The 12,194-nt window shown below is 40.5% G+C and overlaps 1 protein-coding gene across 2 annotated transcripts in view; it reads left to right on the top strand.

Annotated features, from left to right (window-relative positions):
* Positions 1 to 12,194, top strand: part of aldh6a1 (aldehyde dehydrogenase 6 family member A1) — a 90,930-nt gene that overhangs the window by 50,589 nt on the left and 28,147 nt on the right. The window contains exon 14 of one of the 2 annotated variants that reach the window (XM_087146522.1): positions 8,464 to 12,194. The exons of the other annotated variant lie outside the window; for it this stretch is intronic. The gene's annotated coding sequence lies outside the window, so the exon portion shown is untranslated. The remainder of the gene's footprint in view (positions 1 to 8,463) is intronic. 2 annotated transcript variants of the gene reach the window in all.

Here is a 12,194-nt window from a genome sequence, read left to right as displayed (position 1 = left end):
TTTAGCATCTTGGTATACTGGCATATGCTTATGATAGGCCATTGAGGATGCAGATACATACATGTACATGTATAAAACATGCACACTTGCTACTTGGGCAATAATTACTAATGTCATACTCTTACTTAAAGAGGGACAACAAATTGATTGCAGAAATAAGATGTTTTAAACAATTTTTCTTATCAGCTGGACACTCTTCACTAACCATTTGGGAGTACATTTTGGACTTCATCATATTGCTGATACTGTAGGTGTTCAGAAAGGTTGTCGTCTTATGAAAGAAAGACTACTTGTAACAAACAGTACACCCATACATGTACATATGGAAACATTGGTTTATGAAAAGAAATTTTGTGAATTTCTGGTAAAGTCTGTCATGACAATCTGATAAAAATTGGTAAGGTATGCAGATGCTTGTCAATCTGTTTTAGTTGTTTCATTCATTAATTACCGGGTAACCCTAACGGTCCCAAATCCTCCGATTTCAATATGATTTTACCTAGGGACTAGGCAGACCTAAACAAAAAACCCCACGATGGGTATGCTCAGCTGGAAGTGGCTAACCACACAAACAAGAAATCATTAGAAGCATTTGTATGAGAAAATGTGCCTACACTAGCTTAATGGTAATCCTATCCCTGTTTTCTGATATATCTCAAATGAGGTCTGGAGATCTGATGTACATCCCATGAAGTGTTTGACCACAGTCGATCACGACATCCAAACATACTAGTTCGTGTTTTGTTCTAATTTGCATTTTATGCATGCAAATTACTATTTCTCTTGTCAGGCAGGAAAACCTCAAGTGTTGTACATGTACATGTATGCTCATGTTAGCCATGAAGCTAACTTTTTTGGAATAATCCCTTGGGCATTTTTGTTGACACAAATTAAACATTTCTCCAGTAAACCATCGTGATTGTATGTTGATGGAAGTGTTCTCAATCAGAGCTTAGTACAGTTGGCAAAATGCCTGTTTTTAATAATAACTGTTTTAATTTACTCAGTTTGGCCATTGCCAGTTCATGTGTTAATGTTCCTTCTGGTCATCTCACTAGTAAACAAAGTTGCAGCTGGGGACAGATGTTTCTCCTGTGATTGATGAAAATGACACATTGTGATAGTGACAAATGAGGAGGAGGTCGCCAACACTTGACCCTGCCCTTCTCAAACTGATTTGTTTTCATTGCCAAGCTTATTCACTGAATTCAGTCTCATGTCAAACCCTAAGACTTATCCCAAGTTGAGATTAAGTTCTTCCCTCAAAATAAATACTGGTGACTCAGTTGAATGCGAACATGTACTTCGAAGCAACTAGTATAATTTCTGGTCCCTGTATAAGGGATGTATCAATTGGTATTAAAGTTACAGATTTGTACATGTATTAGTAACATTTTGGCAACTGCCAACAGTTTATCTCCTTTGTGAAAAAAATTGTTGGTGTAATGAAAAGGGTAGGAGTCTGTTTTAGGATTCGTGGGAGTGTCTCAGGAACTTTAGTTCACAATCCGTACCAAATTGCCTGTAAGTTGTGACAGGGAAATCAATTAAGAAGTGATCTGCACTTGAATACTGTGGAACGTCTGTAAGAAGATTCGTCCCCCCCCCTGAAAAAATCCAGTACCACTTCCCAGATGTTCACATATAATAACAATCATCTCATTGATGAGGAAACTCAGTGTTGTTTCTTTCATTGCATTTTGAATGATTGAGATAAAGGACTTCCTATACGTGTACACGTATTGTCATGGGATAACAATACTGTACACGTATTGTCATGGGATAACTCTTGTGTATCGACACTACACGTACATGTACCGGTAGATATCAGATTTTGACACCATGTACTGCACTGGTACACATTATCTTAAGATTATGCACAGTACAAGTAGGATAAGTGAATGGAAATGGCACATGTACATGTATGTAGGTGTTGGAGCACAAAACCCAGATAAAGCTGTTAACGTTGTGCATAATAGAGGACAAAGACTATGGATCCTGTTATATACATGTACATATTCAGTGTAATGTTCTCAGTTTTAATTAAAATGTATTATTAATAAAAGTGCCATATTTTAGGATGAAACTTGTGTGAATTACAACTTATAGGCTATGTTACATCTACACCTGTTCTTGTTCATGTATGTCACTCTTTGGTATTTCCTGAACCTACTCTTACATGTATAATTCCTTGCATGTTTGCTCATCAATAATTTAATGTGTATTCTTATATGTGTACCTGTATTTATCAATAATAGATTTCTCCATGCTCATTTCCGGAAGGCATGGAAGAAAAAGGGAGGTTGGAATTTCATTAATAAGTGACAATGTCAGTCAAGTGACCCAGATATTTATTTTTGCTGCCCCTTTACTTTGCAGCATGTGAAGTAAATGCTGAATTTTCCATCTCAAAAGATGTCCTTCAATATAAATGTACATGCAATGGTTCATATTATTGAAGAACAATTCAGTGTCGTTCATTCATGTCAAACAGGAGGTGTCCTGCAAATTTGCTAGAAACTACTCACCTTCTGGGCACAGTGGGTAAATTTTAAGTTGAGTCAAGTTTTAACAAACCTTCCAAAACCTGAGGTATTTTCTGTGATTTTTTTGTGAAGCCCTTTGTCCGAAACATTTGTTTGGACATGTTGTATCCAGTCAGCACAGCATTCTGTGTTGATGAATGTAAGTTGCCACAGAATAATAATTTGTGGAAGGGCCACTTAAGCTTTATTTAGTACTATATGCAATCTACTCAGTCATGTTTCAGCATGTCTGTAGTGAGTCATTATGTCTTGTACCTCAGAATGTTTAATTTTTAATTACTGGAAACAAAGCTGAAATGCTGCAGTTCTACATGTACCGGTAGGTGAAGAATCCAAACAAGAAATATGCTCATTGAATGACTGGGTCTCAACTAGCAGTTAGTGGTATATTATGTAGAAAGGACTTTCACTATGGTTAGACTGAATACAACCCTAACCACCTAGGGTTTATGCAAAATCATATTGAAATCGGAGGATTGGGGACTGATAGGGGTAATTACCATACCATGTATGCAGAGCGCTGTAAAATGGCTCACAAAAAATAATTATGTGAATAGAACTAATTTTTGTACAAGGTATAGATTTTTTTCCCGTTATATCTTTGATGCTGCACTTCTTTACTGGTATATTACTTGAGCCCCTTAACCTGAACTTTCAGAAATGTCGCACAGCTGTTGGGGTCCTGAAATGGATACATCCATCAGTCTTATCACTACTCAGCTACAGGCAGACCACATATTCTGATTTCACCTCCCCACAACCCCTGCTAAGAGTGCTCTCTTGAAGGCGTGGAAATCTGCCTTGAAGCATTCTTCCAGATATAACCTTCTGTACTTGAATCAATCCTGACAGAATGGCTTGCATTTTCAGGCCTGTCAGAAGGATTTGAAATTGTCAGGACTGAAGCAGAAATACTGGTACGTATCATCTTACTGTTGGGTCATTATCATAAACTCAGAAATTATGCAACCGCAGTGCCTTCAGACCGTCACAGTTGGGATAATGAAGAATATAATGTACATTCTGGTTCATGTACATTTATGTATGCATTCTCAAATTCATTAATACATAAGCATAAAGGTTACTGTAGAAATTACCGAGGAGAAATCCTCTGCATTTAGAATTAACTCATGCATGTTTTATAATGGATGAGAATCCCCGGAATTTTTTTTCATTGTATTTTTGACACTTTTAATCTTACAAAATCCTTTGTATCATTGATTGTCATTGAGATTTTTTAATTTCAATTTCCATGAATTTCGAATGGAATTTTAAACCTCACCAAACCTCACCTTCAAAGAAATCAGATTTTTAAAGTGCATTTCTACAAGGAAGTTTTGGTGAAACGCCACTGAATTTTTCTGGAAGATCGTCCTTTCAACCAGTTTACCCCATGTTATCCCTTGTCTTGAAAACCATAGTGGTACTACTTCAATCCATTCCTACGTGTATGTAATGGCCAGGGTCAATGACATTGTGGTTATTGACACTTGATAAAGCATATCTTGCTGCCTTAGGTGACTTGAAGCATTGGAGACTACTGTCTCCTCCACTCTTTCAGCAATTAATGCCTGTTTTGGGTATCCTAAGGGCACACAACCAAGAGAGATATTTTCAAAAGATTCAAAGTATCCCATTTTTTCTTCACTGTTTGCAAGTTTCCCCTCAGAATATTATAGTTTTAGGATGTTTGTAACTAAATTTATGTCAAACTATAGTTGATTGAAATCCAAAATGCAAAAATATGAGTTAACTAACACGTAGTGAGTTTAACCAAGTGCAGAGGTCACATGGTTTTTCAATAGTTCAACCTTGTTTGCCAAATGCTATCTTTCAGTCGTGTCATTTTTTAACTCGACCACATCTTTCAATGCACATGATAATACAATGCAACAAGGTAAAACAAGCTTTACATGTAGACATTATGAATGTAATGCTTGGAATTGAGCATTCAAATAGGGAGGGTTTTTCTCTGTTTGAATACTGATTTACTGCACTGGTACATTACAAAATCATTACAAACTTGATAACCAAGGTCTTTTTTGATTTTTGAATGTGTAATGAACTTTTAACCCCCCCCTAAGATGCTGCAGTGCAATTTCTGAAGTGTTCGTTTTCTCAACATGCTCCCCTCCCCCACTGGATATGCATCCCTCCCCTCCCCCACTGGATATGCTTCCCTCTCCTCTCCGAATGGATATGCATCCCTCCCCTCTCCCACTTGATATGCATCCCTCCCCTCTCCCTCTGGATATGCATCCCTCCCCTCTCCCACTGGATATGCACCCCTCCCCTCCCCCACTGGATATGCATCCCTCCCCTCTCCCACTGGATATGCACCCCTCCCCTCCCCCACTGGATATGCATCCCTCTCCCACTGGATATGCATCCCTCCCCTCCCCCACTGGATATGCATCCCTCCCCTCTCCCACTGGATATGCATCCCCTCCCCTCTCCCACTGGATATGCATCCCTCTTCTCCCCCACTGGATATGCATCCCTCCCCTCTCTTACTGGATATGCATCCCTGCCCTCTCCCACTGGATATGCATCCCTCCCCTCCCCCACTGGATATGCATCCCTCTTCTCTCCCACTGGATATGCATCCCTCACCTCCCCACTGGATATGCATCCCTCTTCTCCCCCACTGGATATGCATCCCTCTTCTCCACCACTGGATATGCATCCCCTCCCCTCTCCCACTGGATATGCATCCCTCTTCTCCCCCACTGGATATGCATCCCTCTTCTCTCCCACTGGATATGCTTCCCTCCCCTCCCCCACTGGATATGCATCCCTCTTCTCCCCCACTGGATATGCATCCCTCCCCTCTCTTACTGGATATGCATCCCTCCCCTCTCTTACTGGATATGCATCCCTCCCCTCTCCCACTGGATATGCATCCCTCTCTTACTGGATATGCATCCCTCCCCTCCCCCACTGGATATGCATCCCTCCCCTCCCCCACTGGATATGCATCCCTCTTCTCTCCCACTGGATATGCGTCCCTCTTCTCCCCCACTGGATATGCTTCCCTCCCCTCTCTTACTGGATATGCATCCCTCCCCTCCCCCACTGGATATGCATCCCTCCCCTCCCCCACTGGATATGCATCCCTCCCCTCCTCACTGGATATGCATCCCTCCCCTCCCCACTGGATATGCATCCCTCCCCTCCCCACTGGATATGCTTCCCTCCCCTCCCCCACTGGATATGCATCTCTCCCCTCCCCCACTCGATATGCATCCCTTCCCTCTCCCACTGGATATGCATCCTTCCCCTCCCCCACTGGATATGCATCCCTCCCCTCTCCCACTGGATATGCTTCCCTTCCCTCTCCCACTGGATATGCATCCCTCCCCTCTCCCACTGGATATGCTTCCCTCCCCTCTCCCACTGGATATGCATCCCTCCCCTCTCCCACTGGATATGCATCCCTCTTCTCCCCCACTGGATATGCATCCCTCCCCTCTCTTACTGGATATGCATCCCTCCCCTCTCCCACTGGATATGCATCCCTCTTCTCCCCCACTGGAAATGCACCCCTCCCCCTCCCCACAGGCTATTGACCCCTCTTCTATCCCACTGGGTATGCTTCCCTCCCCTCCCCCACTGGATATGCACCCCTCCCCTCCCCCACTGGATATGCATCCCTCTTCTCTCCCACTGGATATGCATCCCTCCCCTCTCCCACTGGATATGCATTCCTCTTCTCCCCCACTGGATATGCATCCCTCCCCTCTCCCACTGGATATGCATCCCTCCCCTCCCCCACTGGATATGCATCCCTCCCCTCTCTTACTGGATATGCATCCCTCCCCCTCCTCCCACTGGTTCTGCATCCCTCCCCTCTCCCATTGGATATGCATCCCTCCCCTCCTCCCACTGGTTCTGCATCCATCCCCTCTCCCACTGGATATGCATCCCTCCCCTCCCCCACTGGATATGCATCCCTCCCCTCCCCCACTGGATATGCATCCCTCCCCTCTCCCACTGCATATGCATCCCTCCCCTCTCCCACTGGTTACGCATCGCTCCCCTCCCCCACTGGATATGCTTCCCTCCCCTCTCCCACTGGATATGCATCCCTCTTCTCCCCCACTGGATATGCATCCCTCCCCTCTCTTACTGGATATGCATCCCTCCCCTCTCCCACTGGATATGCATCCCTCCCCTCTCCCACTGGATGTTTTGTACATGTACAAGAGTCAGTGATTGGCCACACCTGTACGTGTACAAGAGTCAAGCAGTGCAAGAGCACCAGCATTGTTAGCTGAAACCAACCACTGTCATGTATTCCCAGCTGACAAGGAAGTTAATTGGAATGAAGTGAATGCACCTGAACAGAGTTGGGGGGTCTTAAGGGTTTTAAGCCCTGACCCTAAGACAGACTTCATTAATCATGATCTGAAAGGCTTATGATGGCACTCAGGGGACTTGAAAAAGGATTCATTGTCCTGCTATTGGAATAGATTAACAGAGGGAAAATTAAATTTTATTACAAAAGGAGCACTTGAAGTTGTTACTGAGGTTTTATTTAGCAGAATTTATATAACTGTCCAAGATGTTATGGGGGAAATTATTGCATAACTTATCTTATGCCAAGTAATGTCAATATAAATGGATATTGCAATTTAAATAAAATACCTGCAGATTCTAAGATAGTTTTCAAGAAGAGCAAAGATCTAAAACCTCAACTAATAAGCCAGAACTTGATTGGGAGAATCTAGCATTGATATCAAAAATTAATATAGGAGAGCCACGCAGCAGTGAAAAAAAAATTGTGTGAAATATAAGTACACGTACTAGTACATCTTTGATCAATCTGTCCGGTTATGCGAAATATGCACACCAAACATTTTTTTTAGTCTGATAATTTTGTTTATTCTGAATTTTCAGTGCTTTGCATGTGGCATGTCTATTAATGTTTAACAGAAATCTTTTAAGGCTGAATTTCCTATAGCTCATTCAATAATGCTGTGGCATTTTGCAGCGTAACAGTAGGTATATGGTTTGTGTATGCTGCTTTAATATCCATTTTAATTTGGAAACTTTCCAGAGAAGTTGATGTTTATAGCCCTGTGATTGCAAAATGAGAAAAGCTGTCAGATCACGATTCCTTTAATTTGTTCGAAACAGTAAGAATAATTCTCAATAATCACTATGCACATTTGGCTATCACTAACTACGATGTTTGCCATTACCACCTTCAAGAGTTAACTTGTAATGAAGAAGATTAATGCCATTATAATTTACTCTTATGTAAAATCTAGATTAAGCATACCTTGTATGGCAACTCACCCAAAAGGTACTTGGGGAAAACAGTAAAATACCTAATGTTTAGCATGGTACAACAACAAATGAATTAAGTTCTGATATATTTTTTCTTAAGAGAATTAGTAACAGTTTCATGCCCTGCTTGCTTGCGTAGTGTGCATGTTATCACGCAAGTCCAGCAGTTGGCATAACCGATCGAAACACTTAGGATAAGTAATATTTTAGATTTAGTATACCATATTGACGGTAAACCTTACTGTTGGCAGAAACTGCTACTCTTATCACAGGGGTACCGTTGAAAATAAGAGAACAAAAACACTGTTGAATTTATGTTGAGAAAAAAAATTCAGGTAATCAGTTTCTTGGATAAGGCCATATGTCCAACATGCTCCTCATTTGCCCTTAGTGCAACAAAAGAAGTTTCAGACATTGTTATTGCTTCTCTCCACTGACATCAGTAAAGGGAATTCTAGAATTGTATCTAATGTAAAAATTCTCAGCCATGCACACTGTAAAAGTTTGGTTTCATGTACGTCATCGGAACAGGAAACAACCTGGATGTAATTAGATCTCTTGTGTCTAAGCATTATTTTTGGTTGCGTTGCTAATAACTTGTTGGTATTTGTTTCCTCTTTCACAGAAACATGTTTGCAGTAATCAGGTGTGGTACTATGACGTTAGACTAAAGGCTGGTTCATACTGAGTGTGAGAGTGAATATGGACTTACATTTTTTATGTTGTCAAATATCTGTCCTGCAAATTTGCAAAAGTTTAACATAACTCATGTAAATTGCTCTTACAATCACCACAAGTGGAGACCTGCCTCTAAAGTGGTCGTTAGGAGTACAAAAAAATTTGCTTCTTAGTATTTACCCAACATCATTCATACCGCGTAGTGGCTTTTATGTTTTACCTACCTGATTTGAAGAATTGAGTTGAAAAAACAACTGAATTAATCCCCTTTATTCGTAATGACAAAACTTACTGTATTTGATGAGTGTTGCCACAATCTTTCCCTTTTTTTATTGTCATGTTTTTCACAACATTGGTGCATGTACATGTAGTAAAAACCTGATATATCATAGAGAAGATCAATACCACTTGTTATAAAGCCGAGATTTTTTATGTCAAAAGAGAAAAATTTACCGGTACAAATGGCAAACAAATACATATCAAGCCTGATCAAAAAATGGCAAATAACACTAACTGATTAGCATGATTAGAATTGATTGTAACATTATTTATCACAGAGCACCCCAATATCTTCAATGGCCATACATTGTAGGTCAGCAGTTCATTAACTTTGTTTCACTCCCCCATCAAGTCCCTATCCAGCAAGGTACCTACATTATATTATACATAACCCTGATCTTTCCCTTCTTATTCATTCGGAAGTCACCATATTTCCTCCATCGTACATCACTGTGCTACCTGTTCACACATTACAGGCTTTCATTTTGCCATGAGCATCCTGTGTTAAGTTGAAAATAGCTACCATCAGTCATTGTCTATTTTTAGTAGTGTGAGTCATGTTCCTAAAGGGTGCAGACCACTAATTCAAGTGAGAATTTCTGGCCAGCTCATCAGCATTAAAAGTGCCCCACAGTATCTTTTGAAAAAGGAGATTGTTTGGCCCCCACAATGATGAGATTGTATAAATCGTTACCAGGATCAACTCCCTGGGTCTTTGAGCTTTCATATGAGAGCAGAAGGGCTAAAAACTATGGTTGAAAAATGGTCCTAAGTGCCCGAGAAAGTTGAGGGTTGCCACTTGAAAAATGGCTGCAATCAGACTTTGGAAAAAACAGTTTTTGGGGGTGATTTTGTTTTGTGAGAATAATTAAAAATGTAATTGGTTAACCCACAAAAAATTGAAAAGCAATGGAAAGATAAGTGACAAGAATTTAAGTTGTGTTTCAGAAATCTTGGGGATGTTGGCGTGTATGCATTGGGTCCTTAACAGTGCTGATTTTACACTGTTTTCAATGGGGCTTGAATTAGTGGACTGGACCCTGAATGCACTGTATCACCAGTGGAGTGTTCAGTAATAGACACATACATGTACATGTATGGAGAATCCAACTGCCCTGTAATCAGTGGTTCGGCTGATTGTCGGCTGAAATTACTGCATTAATATATATGACATTAACAGTCTGTGATATTCATTCTTAAAGACTGTACATTGCAGACAAGTGTGGTTTTTGCATCATTTCTCTATCCAGAAATGGCTTCTTTTCCAATGGACGGAAATGTCCCCAAATGAGTGGATTAAAAAATGTAAAGAGTGGTAGGCTCTTAAGGCTAATGTACATTCATCTCTATTAGTTCTAATTTAGGCCACCACTATTCTCTGTTTCCTTGTTACTTTACTTTATGCAAATTCATGCAAATATTAAGTTATTAACATATAATGCTTTCTTGTTTTGACTCTTACTGCACTTCAAATCTACATTTTGTAAATTATGAAGCTTCATCAGAGTTCAGAGTTGTATCCAAGACCTTTATGTTCAAGATCAAGACCAATACCGACTCCCTCAAGACCAAGACTTTGAGACCAAGCCTTGCAGGTTGAGACCAAGACCAAGACCAAAGATTAGAAATGTGTGGTTTTTATATAAATGAGGACAAGCAACACAAGATAATAAAATTATAATAAAAGAAAATAACATATGTAACACGCAATCAAACATAGATTAAGTACTTCTTGAAGACTTGACACTTTTTCATTTTACCCCTGGGACACACGACATAGTTATGATGTGCAGACTTTTGATACACATATGTCAATAATACCATTAGCAGCCGTATGGTAATTACAGGGCTTAAATTGTGACTTTTTGGGGGCACTGTGATTTTGGCCTTAGGAAATGGGACATTTTACGGGGCACTGAGACATATTATGACCATGATATTTAAAGACTGTTTCATTTAATTTCAACTGAGACTACAAGATATTCATACTTTTTTGCAAAAAAATATTTGGAAGAAAAAAATCACAATGAGATTTTGATTTATTTACATGACAAATGACGGAAAGAAAAATGGTATTAGGTTTTAAATTACTGACATCTGCATGCATTTAAAACAGAGGTTCTTGTTGCACTTAACATTAGAAATTCAAACATTTTACAACACAGCTGAAACTCTGGCTCACTGGGGGCACAGTGTAATTCAACCTGCTGAACACACACTTATCTGAAGCACCCAAAGCTGAGACAGGTATAATGTAGGACTGATACTACCAGGTTGCTCGTTGATTGATGATTTGTGTGGTGCTGATGTCAAAACTTGTAAAAACATTTTACTTTACAGTTTTCATGTGAATATAGATCCCACATGTTGGAAGTGACTAGATACTAACCTGTGAAACCTGGTCTGCTATTTTTCTCAAGACTCTTAGAGGGTTCATGCTTGGACTCTGTTTCTGCATCAATTGAAAAAGGAAATCCCAAACACAATGATAAAATTGGAAAATGAATAGCACAAATGGGTCGGATTCGAACCAGGGACTATGGATCTGTAGTTCAAATCACTACCAACTAAGCTATCGAAGCGACGTAATGGATTCCCGTTTTTGAAATGTCTTAAATGGTGTATTACATTGTCCCCTCTTCATGAATCATTGGTCACCCCAGCTACTGAAAAAAAGTAGCACACCAAGTTTCACGGGCTAGTATTAAGTCACTTCCCCACATGTGTCTTGTCTGTGTGCAAAAATTACCTCCTGCACCGTGTTTCATGCCTGCTTTTCTGTTTCCCCTCCCCCCCCATTTCCCTGTACTTGTAACCAAACAGCACCACTGCAATTTGACATTGCAGGGCCATTATGTTTCTCCAATTTTTATATGATAATGTCGCAAAAGGCAGCACGTAGTGTAATAAACAGCATGCAGCATATGAATGAATGTGTGTGGCCAGACACATGTGTTACATATACACATACTCCCACACAAGCATGTAAAGGCATTTGTGCACCTGTGAAATAAATGGCATACATGTAGTGTGGGCAAGTTCCAGCACTTTCAATTTCTTCTCCGTGGTGTTGAGCAGTACTTCCCCATGGCTGTGTCCTGTCCTGGAAATAAAGTAAAAACTTGGAATGAGGTTGCAACATGCTGCATTGACTAGTCTCCATTTCAGCACTGATTTCAATCTTCATGGTGGAAAGTTTGAATATTACAGTGTTGCATATTCATCCATACTTGACTCAAGCGGAGGTAAGCTCACAAGGGCTGCATGTGCATTTTGCTGTGGTCTGGACGGGGAGACCGGAGACTTTGAAATCCAAGACTTAGACCAAGACTGAGACCAACACTTCTGAAACCAAGACTCCCAAAATGGAGAATTCGACAGGACAAGACCAAGACCACA

The sequence above is a fragment of the Acanthaster planci genome, linkage group LG01, assembly GCF_054643075.1.
Source record: "Acanthaster planci isolate LZ-2023a linkage group LG01, COTS_SCS, whole genome shotgun sequence".
Classification (NCBI taxonomy): Eukaryota; Metazoa; Echinodermata; class Asteroidea; order Valvatida; family Acanthasteridae; genus Acanthaster; species Acanthaster planci.
The sequence above is the reverse complement of the archived record's forward strand: the minus strand, read 5'-3'. Positions and strand labels throughout refer to the sequence as shown.